This window comes from Engystomops pustulosus, chromosome 3 (genome assembly GCF_040894005.1).
Source record: "Engystomops pustulosus chromosome 3, aEngPut4.maternal, whole genome shotgun sequence".
Classification (NCBI taxonomy): domain Eukaryota; kingdom Metazoa; phylum Chordata; class Amphibia; order Anura; family Leptodactylidae; genus Engystomops; species Engystomops pustulosus.
Window position 1 is genome coordinate 223,927,023 of NC_092413.1, and position 11,539 is coordinate 223,938,561.

General features: G+C 45.9%; 1 long non-coding RNA gene across 1 annotated transcript; it reads left to right on the plus strand.

The window, feature by feature from the left end:
• The first annotated feature begins 9,210 nt into the window (after nt 1–9,210).
• LOC140120746 (uncharacterized) lies at nt 9,211–11,233 on the plus strand. Its single transcript, XR_011853970.1, has 2 exons — nt 9,211–9,426; nt 11,037–11,233. It is a non-coding gene; the product is annotated as an uncharacterized lncRNA (long non-coding RNA).
• The last annotated feature ends 306 nt before the right edge of the window (nt 11,234–11,539 follow it).

The window sequence follows — 11,539 nt, forward strand, 5'->3', positions numbered from 1 at the left end:
CCTGAGAGGACACCTGGTGGACATCGGGCGCACTACCTTAGTGAATAGCCAAAAGACTCGAATCCTCAACAGAGAACGCGCCGCTGGATCGCGACAGGACCTGGTAAGTAAATCTGCCCCAATGTCTAATATCAAAGGTCCTCCCAGTAATTTGTTCCCTTTCATCACATGGCTACAGTTGTCACAAGTCAGGCATGGGTAACTGCCAGTGTTAATAGAGGAGGCTAGACTCTTTCTTATGGGACCTTTGTCGCTTTTGACCAATTTGTCACGAATATTAGCAGTTCTCCTATATGAAAGGAGAGGAGGAGTTTGGAAATCTTCAACATCCTTATAGAATTCTTTTAATACACGCCAATGTTTACGTCTGTGGTGCATAATCTTCCTCTATAGCACATGATCTTCCTCTATAGTGCATGGTCTTCCTCTATAGTGCATGACCTTCCTCTATAGCGCATGATCTTCCTCTATAGCGCATGGTCTTCCTCTATAGTGCATGATCTTCTTCTATAGTGCATGTTCTTCCTCTGTAGCGCATGTTCTTCCTCTATAGCGCATGGTCTTCCTCTATAGTGCATGATCTTCCTCGATAGCGCATGGTCTTCCTCTATAGCACATGGTCTTCCTCTATAGTGCATGGTCTTCCTCTATAGTGCATGATCTTCCTCTATAGTGCATGGTCTTCCTCGATAGCGCATGGTCTTCCTCTATAGTGCACGGCTTTCCTCTATAGTGCATGGTCTTCCTCTATAGTGCATGGTCTTCCTCTATAGCGCATGGTCTTCCTCGATAGCGCATGGTCTTCCTCTATAGTGCACAGCTTTCCTCTATAGCGCATGGTCTTCCTCTATAGTGCATGGTCTTCCTCTATAGTGCATGGCTTTCCTCTATAGTGCATGCTCTTCCTCTATAGCGCATGATCTTCCTCTATAGCGCATGATCTTCCTCTATAGTGCAAGATCTTCCTTTATAGTGCATGGTCTTCCTCTATAGTGCATGATCTTCCTCTATAGCGCATGGTCTTCCTCTATAGTGCATGATCTTCCTCTATAGCACATGGTCTTCCTCTATAGCGCATGGTCTTCCTCTATAGTGCATGGCTTTCCTCTATAGTGCATGGTCTTCCTCTATAGTGCATGGTCTTCCTCTATAGTGCATGGCTTTCCTCTATAGTGCATGCTCTTCCTCTATAGCGCATGATCTTCCTCTATAGCGCATGGTCTTCCTCTATAGTGCATGGTCTTCCTCTATAGTGCATGGCTTTCCCCTATAGTGCATGCTCTTCCTCTATAGCGCATGATCTTCCTCTATAGCACATGGTCTTCCTCTATAGCGCATGGTCTTCCTCTATAGTGCATGGCTTTCCTCTATATTGCATGCTCTTCCTCTATAGCGCATGTTCTTCCTCTATAGCACATGGTCTTCCTCTATAGCGCATGGTCTTCCTCTATAGTGCATGGTCTTCCTCTATAGCGCATGGTCTCCCTCTATAGTGCATGATCTTCCTCTGTAGCGAATGATCTTCCTTTATAGCGCATGATCTTCCTCTATAGCGCATGGTCTTCCTATATAGCGCATGGTTTTCCTCTATAGTGCATGGCTTTCCTCTATAGTGCATGGCTTTCCTCTATAGTGCATGGTCTTCCTCTATAGTGCATGTTCTTCCTCTATAGTGCATGATCTTCCTCTATAGCGCATGGTCTTTTTCTGTAGTGCATGATCTTCCTCTGTAGCGCATGGTCTTCCTCTATAGTGCATGGTCTTCCTCTATAGCGCATGGTCTTCCTCTATAGTGCATGGTCTTCCTCTATAGTGCATGGTCTTCCTCAATAGCGCATGGTCTTCCTCTATAGTGCATGGTCTTTCTCTATAGTGCATGATCTTCCTCTATAGTGCATGGTCTTCCTCTATAGCGCATGGTCTTTTTCTGTAGTGCATGATCTTCCTCTATAGCGCATGGTCTTCCTCTATAGTGCATGGTCTTCCTCTATAGTGCATGGTCTTCCTCTATAGCGCATGGTCTTCCTCTATAGTGCATGGTCTGACTCTATAGAGCATGGTCTTCCTCAATAGCGCATGGTCTTCCTCTATAGTGCATGGTCTTCCTCTATAGTGCATGATCTTCCTCTATAGCGCATGGTTTTCCTCTATAGCGCATGGCCTTCCTCTATAGTGCATGGTCTTCCTCTATAGTGCATGGCTTTCCTCTATAGTGCATGGTCTTCCTCTATAGTGCATGGTCTTCCTCTATAGCGCATGGTTTTCCTCTATAGTGCATGCTCTTCCTGTATAGCGCATGGTCTTCCTCTATAGCGCATGGTCTTCCTCTGTAGCGCATGTTCTTCCTCTGTAGCACATGGTCTTCCTCTATAGCACATGGTCTTCCTCTATAGCGCATGGTCTTCCTCTATAGCGCATGGTTTTCCTCTATAGTGCATGCTCTTCCTGTATAGCGCATGGTCTTCCTCTATAGCGCATGGTCTTCCTCTATAGCGCATGATCTTCCTCTATAGTGCATGATCTTCCTCTATAGCACATGATCTTCCTCTGTAGCGCATGTTCTTCCTCTATAGTGCATGGTCTTTTTCTGTAGTGCATGGTCTTCCTCTATAGCGCATGGTCTTCCTCTAAAGTGCATGATCTTCCTCTATAGCACATGGTCTTCCTCTATAGCGCATGGTCTTCCTCTAAAGTGCATGATCTTCCTGTATAGCGCATGGTCTTCCTCTATAGCGCATAGTCTTCCTCTCAAGTGTATGTTCTTCCTCTATAGTGCATGTTCTTCCTCTACAGCGCATGTTCTTCCTCTATAGCGCATGGTCTTCCTCTATAGCGCATGGTCTTTATCTATGGCAGTGGAGTGTTCAGATATTACTTGTATTCTGAGATACTTACCTACGGGACCCTGTTCCCTTCAATGTCCCTTCGTAGGTCAACCAGTTTCTTTACATTGGAGGAGCTCAGTTCTCACTTAAAAAGCTTTTCTCCTAAGGCCCATTGCGACCCTTGTGCTTGTTGGTCATGGTACTGGCCTGTATCCACTGATGCTATATAACACCTGGTTCAGAGGTCCATAAGAAGTCTGAGTAGCATTAATGTATTCAAGGGTCACTACAAATCCATGGGGGCAGAACATAAGGTCCTGCATGACACTGGTTTCCCTCAGATAATTGCCATATATCTAGGATGATTTATTATAGATTTATGGGTTTGGTTGGGTTTATGATATTACATGATATTACTTTATATTATTCTGTATATAGTGATGTCTCCAGCCTGGTGTAGACTGACATCTCCCATGATCCCTGAGGCTTGTCATCTCTGCTCAGCATCTGACTCTCCTAAAGTACACAGCGCGGGGGGGTAGAAATGTAGTAAAGGATCATATGAACAAACGTCTGATCATCACCTGATGCCTGATCAACACCTGAAACCTGAACATCACCTGAAACCTGATCATCACCTGACACCTGATCATCACCTGATCATCACCTGACACCTGATTAACCCTTTGAAACCTGAGCATCACTTGACACCTGATCATCACCTGATCATCACCTGAAACCTGAGCATCACCTGAAACCTGATCATCACCTGACACCTGATCATCACCTGATCACCGCCTGATCATCACCTGATCATCACCTGACCGTTACCTGACACCTGATCATCACCTGACACCTGATCATCACCTGATCATCACCTGACACCTGATCATCACATGATCACCGTCTGATTATCACCTGACCATTACCTGACACCTGATCATCACCTGACGCCTGATCATCACCGGAAACCTGATCATCTCCTGACACCTGATCATCGCCTGACATCTGACACCTGATTATCACCTGATCATCAACTGATCATCACCTGATCATCACCTGACACCTGATCATCACATGATCGACACCTGACGCCTGATCATCATCTGAAACCTGATCATCACCTGACACCTGATCTTCACCTGACACCTGACCATCACCTGACACCTGATCATCACCTGACACCTGATCATCACATGATCACCGCCTGATCATCACCTGATCATCACCTGACACCTGATCATCACCTGACGCCTGATCATCACCTGAAACCTGATCATCACCTGACACCTGATCATCGCCTGACCTCTGACACCTGATTATCACCTGATCATCACCTGATCATCAACTGATCATCACCTGATCATCATCTGACACCTGATCATCACGTGATCAACACATGACGCCTGATCATCACCTGAAACCTAATCATCACCTGACACCTGATCATCACCTGACACCTGACCATCACCTGACACCTGATCATCACCTGATCATCACCTGACACCTGATCATCACATGATCAACACATGACGCCTGATCATCACCTGAAACCTAATCATCACCTGACACCTGATCATGACCTGACACCTGACCATCACCTGACACCTGATCATCACCTGATCATCACCTGACACCTGATCATTACCTGACACCTGATCATAACAGGATCATCACCTGAAACCTGATAATCATCTGACACCTGTTCATCTCCTGACGCCTGATCATCATCTGAAACCTGATCATCGCCTGATCATCACTTGATCACTAATAACATGTCCAGCACCGGCCTCCCCTCACTAATAACATGTCCAAGCAGCGGCCTCCCCTCACTAATAACATGTCCAGCAGCAGCCTCCCCTCACTAATCATAGTATATAAGGCTGGAAAAAGCCACAGGTCCATCAAGTCCAACCTTTAAGAATTAAATAAATGTTTTATCCCCATAACCCGTGATATTTTTCCTCTCCAGAAAGGCATCCAGGCCTCTCCTGAACATGTACATAGAGTCCACCATAACAACCTCCTACGGCAGAGAGTTCCATAGTCTCACTGCTCTTACAGTAAAGAACCTTTGTCTATGGTGATGGTAGAATCGCCTCTCCTGTAGGCGTAGAGGATGCCCCCTGTCTATGGTGATGGTAGAACCTCCTCTCCTCTAGGTGTAGAGGATGCCCCCTGTCTATGGTGATGGTAGAACCTCCTCTCCTCTAGGTGTAGAGGATGTCCCCTGTCTATGGTGATGGTAGAACCTCCTCTCCTCTAGGTGTAGAGGATGCCCCCTGTCTATGGTGATGGTAGAACCTCCTCTCCTCTAGGTGTAGAGGATGCCTCCTGTCTAAGGTGATGGTAGAACCTCCTCTCCTCTAGGCGTAGAGGATGCCCCCTGTCTATGGTGATGGTAGAACCTCCTCTCCTCTAGGTGTAGAGGATGCCCCCTGTCTATGGTGATGGTAGAACCTCCTCTCCTCTAGGTGTAGAGGATGCCTCCTGTCTAAGGTGATGGTAGAACCTCCTCTCCTCTAGGCGTAGAGGATGCCCCCTTGTCCTGGTGACAGGCCTAGGTATAAAAAGATCTTTGGAGAGATCCTTGTACTGTTCGTTCAGGTATTTGTACATTGTAATGAGGTCTCCCCTCAGTCGTCTTTTTTCTAAACTGAATAATCCCAAAGTTTGTAATCTGTCATTGTATTCTAATCCCCCCATTCCCCTAATAATCTTGGTTGCTCTCCTCTGCACCCGTTCCAGCTCTACTATATCCTTTTTATACACTGTTGCCCAAAACTGTACACAATATTCCATGTGTGGTCTGACCAGGGATTTGTATAAGGGCAAAACTTATGTCTTTATCATGAGAATCTATTCCTCTCTTGATACATCCCATAATTTTATTTGCTTTAGCAGCAGCCGCCTGGCTCTGGTCACTAAAATTACCTTTACCATCCACCAATACCCCCAAGTCCTTTTCATCTCCAGTTTTACCAAGTAATTGACCGTTTAGAACATAATTATACTTTTTGTTTCCATGGCCCAAATGCATAACTTTACATTTATCTACATTAAACCTCATCAACCATTTCTCTGCCCACTCCTCAAGCTTCCACAAATCCCTCTGTAATGCTGAACTATTGACCTCAGTATTTATTACTTTACAGAGCTTAGTATCATCTGAAAATATTGAAACTTGACTGTGCAAACCCACTACAAGGTCAATAATAAAAATATTAAAAAGAAGTGGCCCCAATACTGACCCCTGTGGCACTCCACTGGTAACGTCAACACAATCTGAGAATGTGCCATTAATGACGACCCTCTGTTTTCTATCACTAAGCCAATTACTTACCCAAATACACAGATTTTCCCCTATTCCCAGCAGTCTCATTTTATATACCAACCTTTTATGCAGCACGGTGTCAAATGCCTTTGAAAAGTCCAGATATACAACATCCACAGCGTCCCCCAGATCCAGTCTTGAACTTACCTCCTCGTTGAAAACAATCAGATTAGTCTGACAGGACCGATCTCTCATAAACCCGATGCTGACGCTGGGTTATAAGGTTGTGCACAGTGAGATACTCCAGGATAGCATCTCTAACAAACCCCTCAAATATTTTCCCACCACAGCAGTTAGACTCACGGGTCTGTAGTTTCCAGGATCGCTATTTGATCCTTTTTGGTATATTGGTACCACATTTGCTATGCGCCAGTCCTGTGGAACATAACCAGTCCTCAGTGAATCTTCAAATATTAAAAATAACGGTCTGTCTATCACCGTACATAATTCATGCAGAACCCGGGGGTGTATGCCATCTGGCCCAGGTGATTTATCTATCTTAGTGGTTGCGAGGCGGCGCCGTACCTCTTCCTGGGTTAAACTGTTGACATTCCAAAAATAATTTACATTATTCGTAATCAACAAGAAAAAAGAGTGGATGCGTACATTGGACTTAAAGTACAAAGTTTATTATATATAATCATGACAGAAAAGACAAGACTCAAAATATGTAAAAACACTTAAAAAGCACACGCTAAACGTGTGTCGAACTCTCATGGGTCATGGTGTGACCCAGCACTCCCCGGCTGTAAACGCCCACAGAAAATGTCCCAATAACAATTATCACAAATGCAGAGGAAGGCAAAGACGACAATATCAATATCATGCAAAGTGCTAAGCAGCGGCCTTTCCCTCACTAATAATATGTCCCAGCAGCGGCCTCCATTCACTAATAACATGTCCCAGCAGTGGCCTTTCCCTCACTAATAACATGTCCCAGCAGTGGCCTTCACCTCACTAATAACATATCCCAGCAGAGGCCTCCCCTCACTGATAACATGTCCAGCAACAGCCTCCCCTCACTAATTATATGTCCCAGCAGCTCCCTCCCCTCACTTATAACATGTCCAGCAGCGGCCTCCCCTCACTAATAACATGTCCAGCAGCGGCCTCCCCTCACTACTTACTTACCCGGCAGCATCCTCTCCTCGCTAATTACATGCTCAGCAGCAGCCTCCCCTCACTAATTACATGCCCAGCAGCAGCCTCCCCTCACTTATAGCATGTACAGCAGCAGCCTCTCCACACTAATAACATGTCCCAGCAGTGGCCTTTCCCTCACAAATAACATGTTCTGCAGCGGCCTCCCCTCACTAATAACATGTCCCAGCAGCTTCCTCCCCTCACTCATAACATGTACAGCAGCAGCCTCCCCTCACTAATAACATGTCCAGCAGTGGCCTCCCTTCCCTAATAACATTCCCAGCAGCGGCCTCCCTGTACTAATAAAATGCCCCTAGCAGCCTCCCCTTACTAATAAAGTTCCCCTAGCAGCCTCCCTTTAATAATAAATGCTACTAAATACTAATAAAAATGTATATACTTACCCAGTGATGTCTTCTCGGCTCCTCCAGGTTGCACCCAACGCCTCCTGTCATGTGATTGACTTAACCTGAAGTCAGGTCACATTGCAAGACACATTGCAACCTGGAGATGCTGGAGAAGTTACAGCCGGGGGGCCCCCTTGCAACCGCTACGGCTGCTACGGTGGTAGTTATAAAGGTGGATGGGTTATTTTATACCTCCAGGAGTTTATCCCTAGGGGTATAATGGGGTATATTCTGGGCTGGGGATATGCTCTGGGGTATAATGTAAAATCACTGGAATTATTTAGATGGCACAGCAGAGGCATTTTTGAAATCCGCATGGGAAAGACTATTGGAACCTGTCATTATGTAACAAAGACTTTTCTGATGACAGGTTCCCTTCACACTTTCTTTCATTACATAATGAGCTCTGGACACTTCTCCTCCGTCCTCACCACCTGCTCCTCAGTAAAGATGAGATGAAGATGAGTCACTTCCAGCCCAAGTGCTCCGTGGAGACACTGGGACAGATATATTATCCTGACTTTTTTGCCCAATTGTGGACCAATAAGAATGTCTTTGGAGCTTGCACGTGTCTTTATGAATAAGTTGCAACACTTTTGTGTTATGGCTGCACTTTGTCCAACACTTCAGAAAACTAAAGGGGCATTCCCATTGCAGTACAGGGTGTGCCAATTATCTGACGCAAAGGTAGATAGCAAATCTAGACAACTGTATGAGGAGACAGATCCTTCCCCTGGTCAGGGCTGAACTGGCAGCAATACCAGCTGCACTGAAGATACGTTTCCTCATGGAGATTTTCCGCATTATCCCGTCCTCTCTCACATTTGTGCTTGGGGAGATCAGACTTCTTGGGAGACTTAATGATGATATCACAGACTTGGAACAACTTCTCTTGTAATGGCTGGAAGGATCCCCCCTTTGGCCTTTATCTGGACAATCTGTGAGTCAGTGAGAAGTGGAGGGTGCAGCCATGTGTGCGTTCAACGCATTTCATACCGCGATTGCCTCAATGACTGGATTTTGTAAACGCAAATTTCTACAGCTCTTTTATTAGGCAAATAAATGTTCTTAGTAAATGTGCCCAACTGTGTGCATGTTCCCATTCGCATGTGTTTCAAAGGAAATGCATATGCCATTGCTCTGACCCCTGCCCCTGGTGTTTCCAACGCGTTTCTAAATACAATGCAAATGCCCAGTGTGAACAGAACCTAAGGGATACTGTTTGTGAACCTGAACTTCTAAACTGCATCAAGGTGGAACTTTACAAATGCAACAAGAGTCACCAAATAAGCCACAAAATTCTTATGTCAAACGTTTGCAGAAGACTGGAGACAACCTGCGACATCTGAACAGACCCGGATGAGTGGACAGGATCCTTGGACATCAGCATTATGGGTTTGGTGGTGTGGTGACCTTCTCCTCAAAGATCCACATCCTGCAGCTACATCACAGTCTATACAGCAGTCACACGGAGGAGGAGACATGACGCTATATACAGCAGTCACACAGAGGAGGAGACATGACGCTGGCTCAGGCTTTATATACCAGTCACATCGAAAACTGGAGCCACATCTGCAGTGACAGCTGACGGGACACTGATAGGACCTCTCTCTCCTCCTCTCTGGACCTCAGACTCAGCTCAGAATGTTCTCCGGATCTCCAGTTCTGCTCCTGGTTCTTATCATGTTCTCTGTGGTGGTCCATGGACACAACCAAGGTAAGTACCTCTCAGCCTGGATGTTAAACTTTGCATACCTCCCAACGATTCCCTTTGTTACTAAACCATGTCCATTTTCCCATCCCTTGCCCCACCCATGAACATACTATAATTCCTTCTGTCCTTATGAGCCCCTTCGTAGCATAATGCCCCTTTCCAGTGGCCAACTACTTTATGGAGCAAGATATAATGCCACTGTTTTAATTTGATCCTCCCTCTACGTTGGTTCCCCCACTTTTATTGTGTCCCCCCTGTCCTCTCTTATATTATAGCCCCCTGTCCTCCATCCTCCCCCATATTGTGGCCCCCTGTCCTCCATCCTCCCTCATATTGTGGCCCCCTGTCCTCCATCCTCCCTCATATTGTGGCCCCCTGTCCTCCATCCTCCCTCATATTGTGGCCTCCTTTCCTGCTCCCCCCTCATATTGTGGCCCCCTGTTTTTTCTCACATTACATCCCGCTGTCCTTCATCACCCCTTATGTCGTGGCCCCCTGTACTCTCTTAGGGTAGTGTCACACATGTCTTTTTGAACCCGTTTTTAGTCCGTTTTTAAGCAGTCTGTTAGAAAATGCATGAGTTTTTGTTTGTTTTTCCCAATTATCTTAATTAAAAACTGACAAAAAGGTAAAAAAACGTATGTGTTTTTAAAATGCACTTAACAAACTGCTCAAAAACGGACTAAAAGCGGGTTCAAAATGCCACCCTTATACTGTGGCCCCCTGCCCTCTCACACTTTGGCCCCCTGTCCTCTTTCACACTGTGGCCCCCTGTCCTCTCTCACACTGTGGCCCCCTGTCCTCTCTCACACTGTGGCTCCTTGTCCTCTGGTCTGGTGGGTGTATACTTTGGTCTGGTGGGGTTATACTCTGGTCTGGTGGGGGTATACTCTGTCTTGGGTGGGGGGGTATAATCTGGCATAGGGGGGAATACCCTGGCCTAAGGGATATACGCTGGCTTGGGGGGTATCATCTGGCTTGGGGGGTATACGCTGGCTTGGGGGGGTATCATCTGGCCTGGGGGGTATACTCTGGCTTGGGGGGGGGGGTATAATCTGGCATAAGGGGAATACCCTGGCCTGGGGGGTATACTCTGGCTGCCTAGACCACTTTTTATAGTCTGGCCTGGGGGAGTAGACACTTTCTTTGGGGGTATACACTGGACTGGGAGGATATAATCTGGCGTAAGGAGTATACTCTGTCTTTGGGGGTATAAAATGGCATGGGAGGGATACTCTAGGCTTGTGAGGTATATTCTGGCTTGTGGTTGTATACTATGGCCTAGGAGGTATACGCCAGCCTGGGGGGCATACTCTGTCATTGGGGGGATTTTCCGGGTTATAGTCTGGTCTGGGAGTGGATTCTGGCCTGTTACACTGGGCTGAGCCTATGGGTGTATATTTATACCATATACATGTTCCCTTATATAAGTTATAAGGGGATGGGTCATTACCAGTGATCTCTTGACTCCTCCTCCCAGGGCTCCTCAGCCAATCAGCAGAGCCAGGAGGACGCCCCCCTATTGTCTGTGTAATCTGGGTATTTAGAGGGTTTGGGTTTCTTCTGGTGGCTGATAACCAAACCTCACTAACTTCTTGGTGATCTTGTTGCAGATGTGAGAGATCTGGATTCCCGTTGTATGATGAGACGAGGGGCGTGCATAGATAAGTGTCCGGTAATGATGAGGAATATCGGCTCCTGCAACAATGGAATATGCTGCGCATTTATTATGTTATAGGAGAACCTCCTCCTCTTATCAGCATCTTCACTATGAGCGATGAATCTTAACAATAAATGCTGATCTACATGATATTGTGCTTGGTCTTTGTATTGTGTCATGGAGGTACAAAAAACACCAATAACCCCCCCTCCCCCTCACATATTTGGTATCACCGTGTCCATGACATTCTGAACAATAAAGCAGAATCATTACTAGACCCGCAAGGTGAACGCCGTAAAATTACCCCAACAAAAATTTCTGAAAAAGATGATTCATTAATACCCTTCACAACGAAATGTCCTAAAAAGTGATAAAAAAAAATGAAAACAAAACTCCTCCAACAAAAAGTAAGACCCTAACCATCTCTGGCAACGGAAAAATAAAAAAACTTCTGCC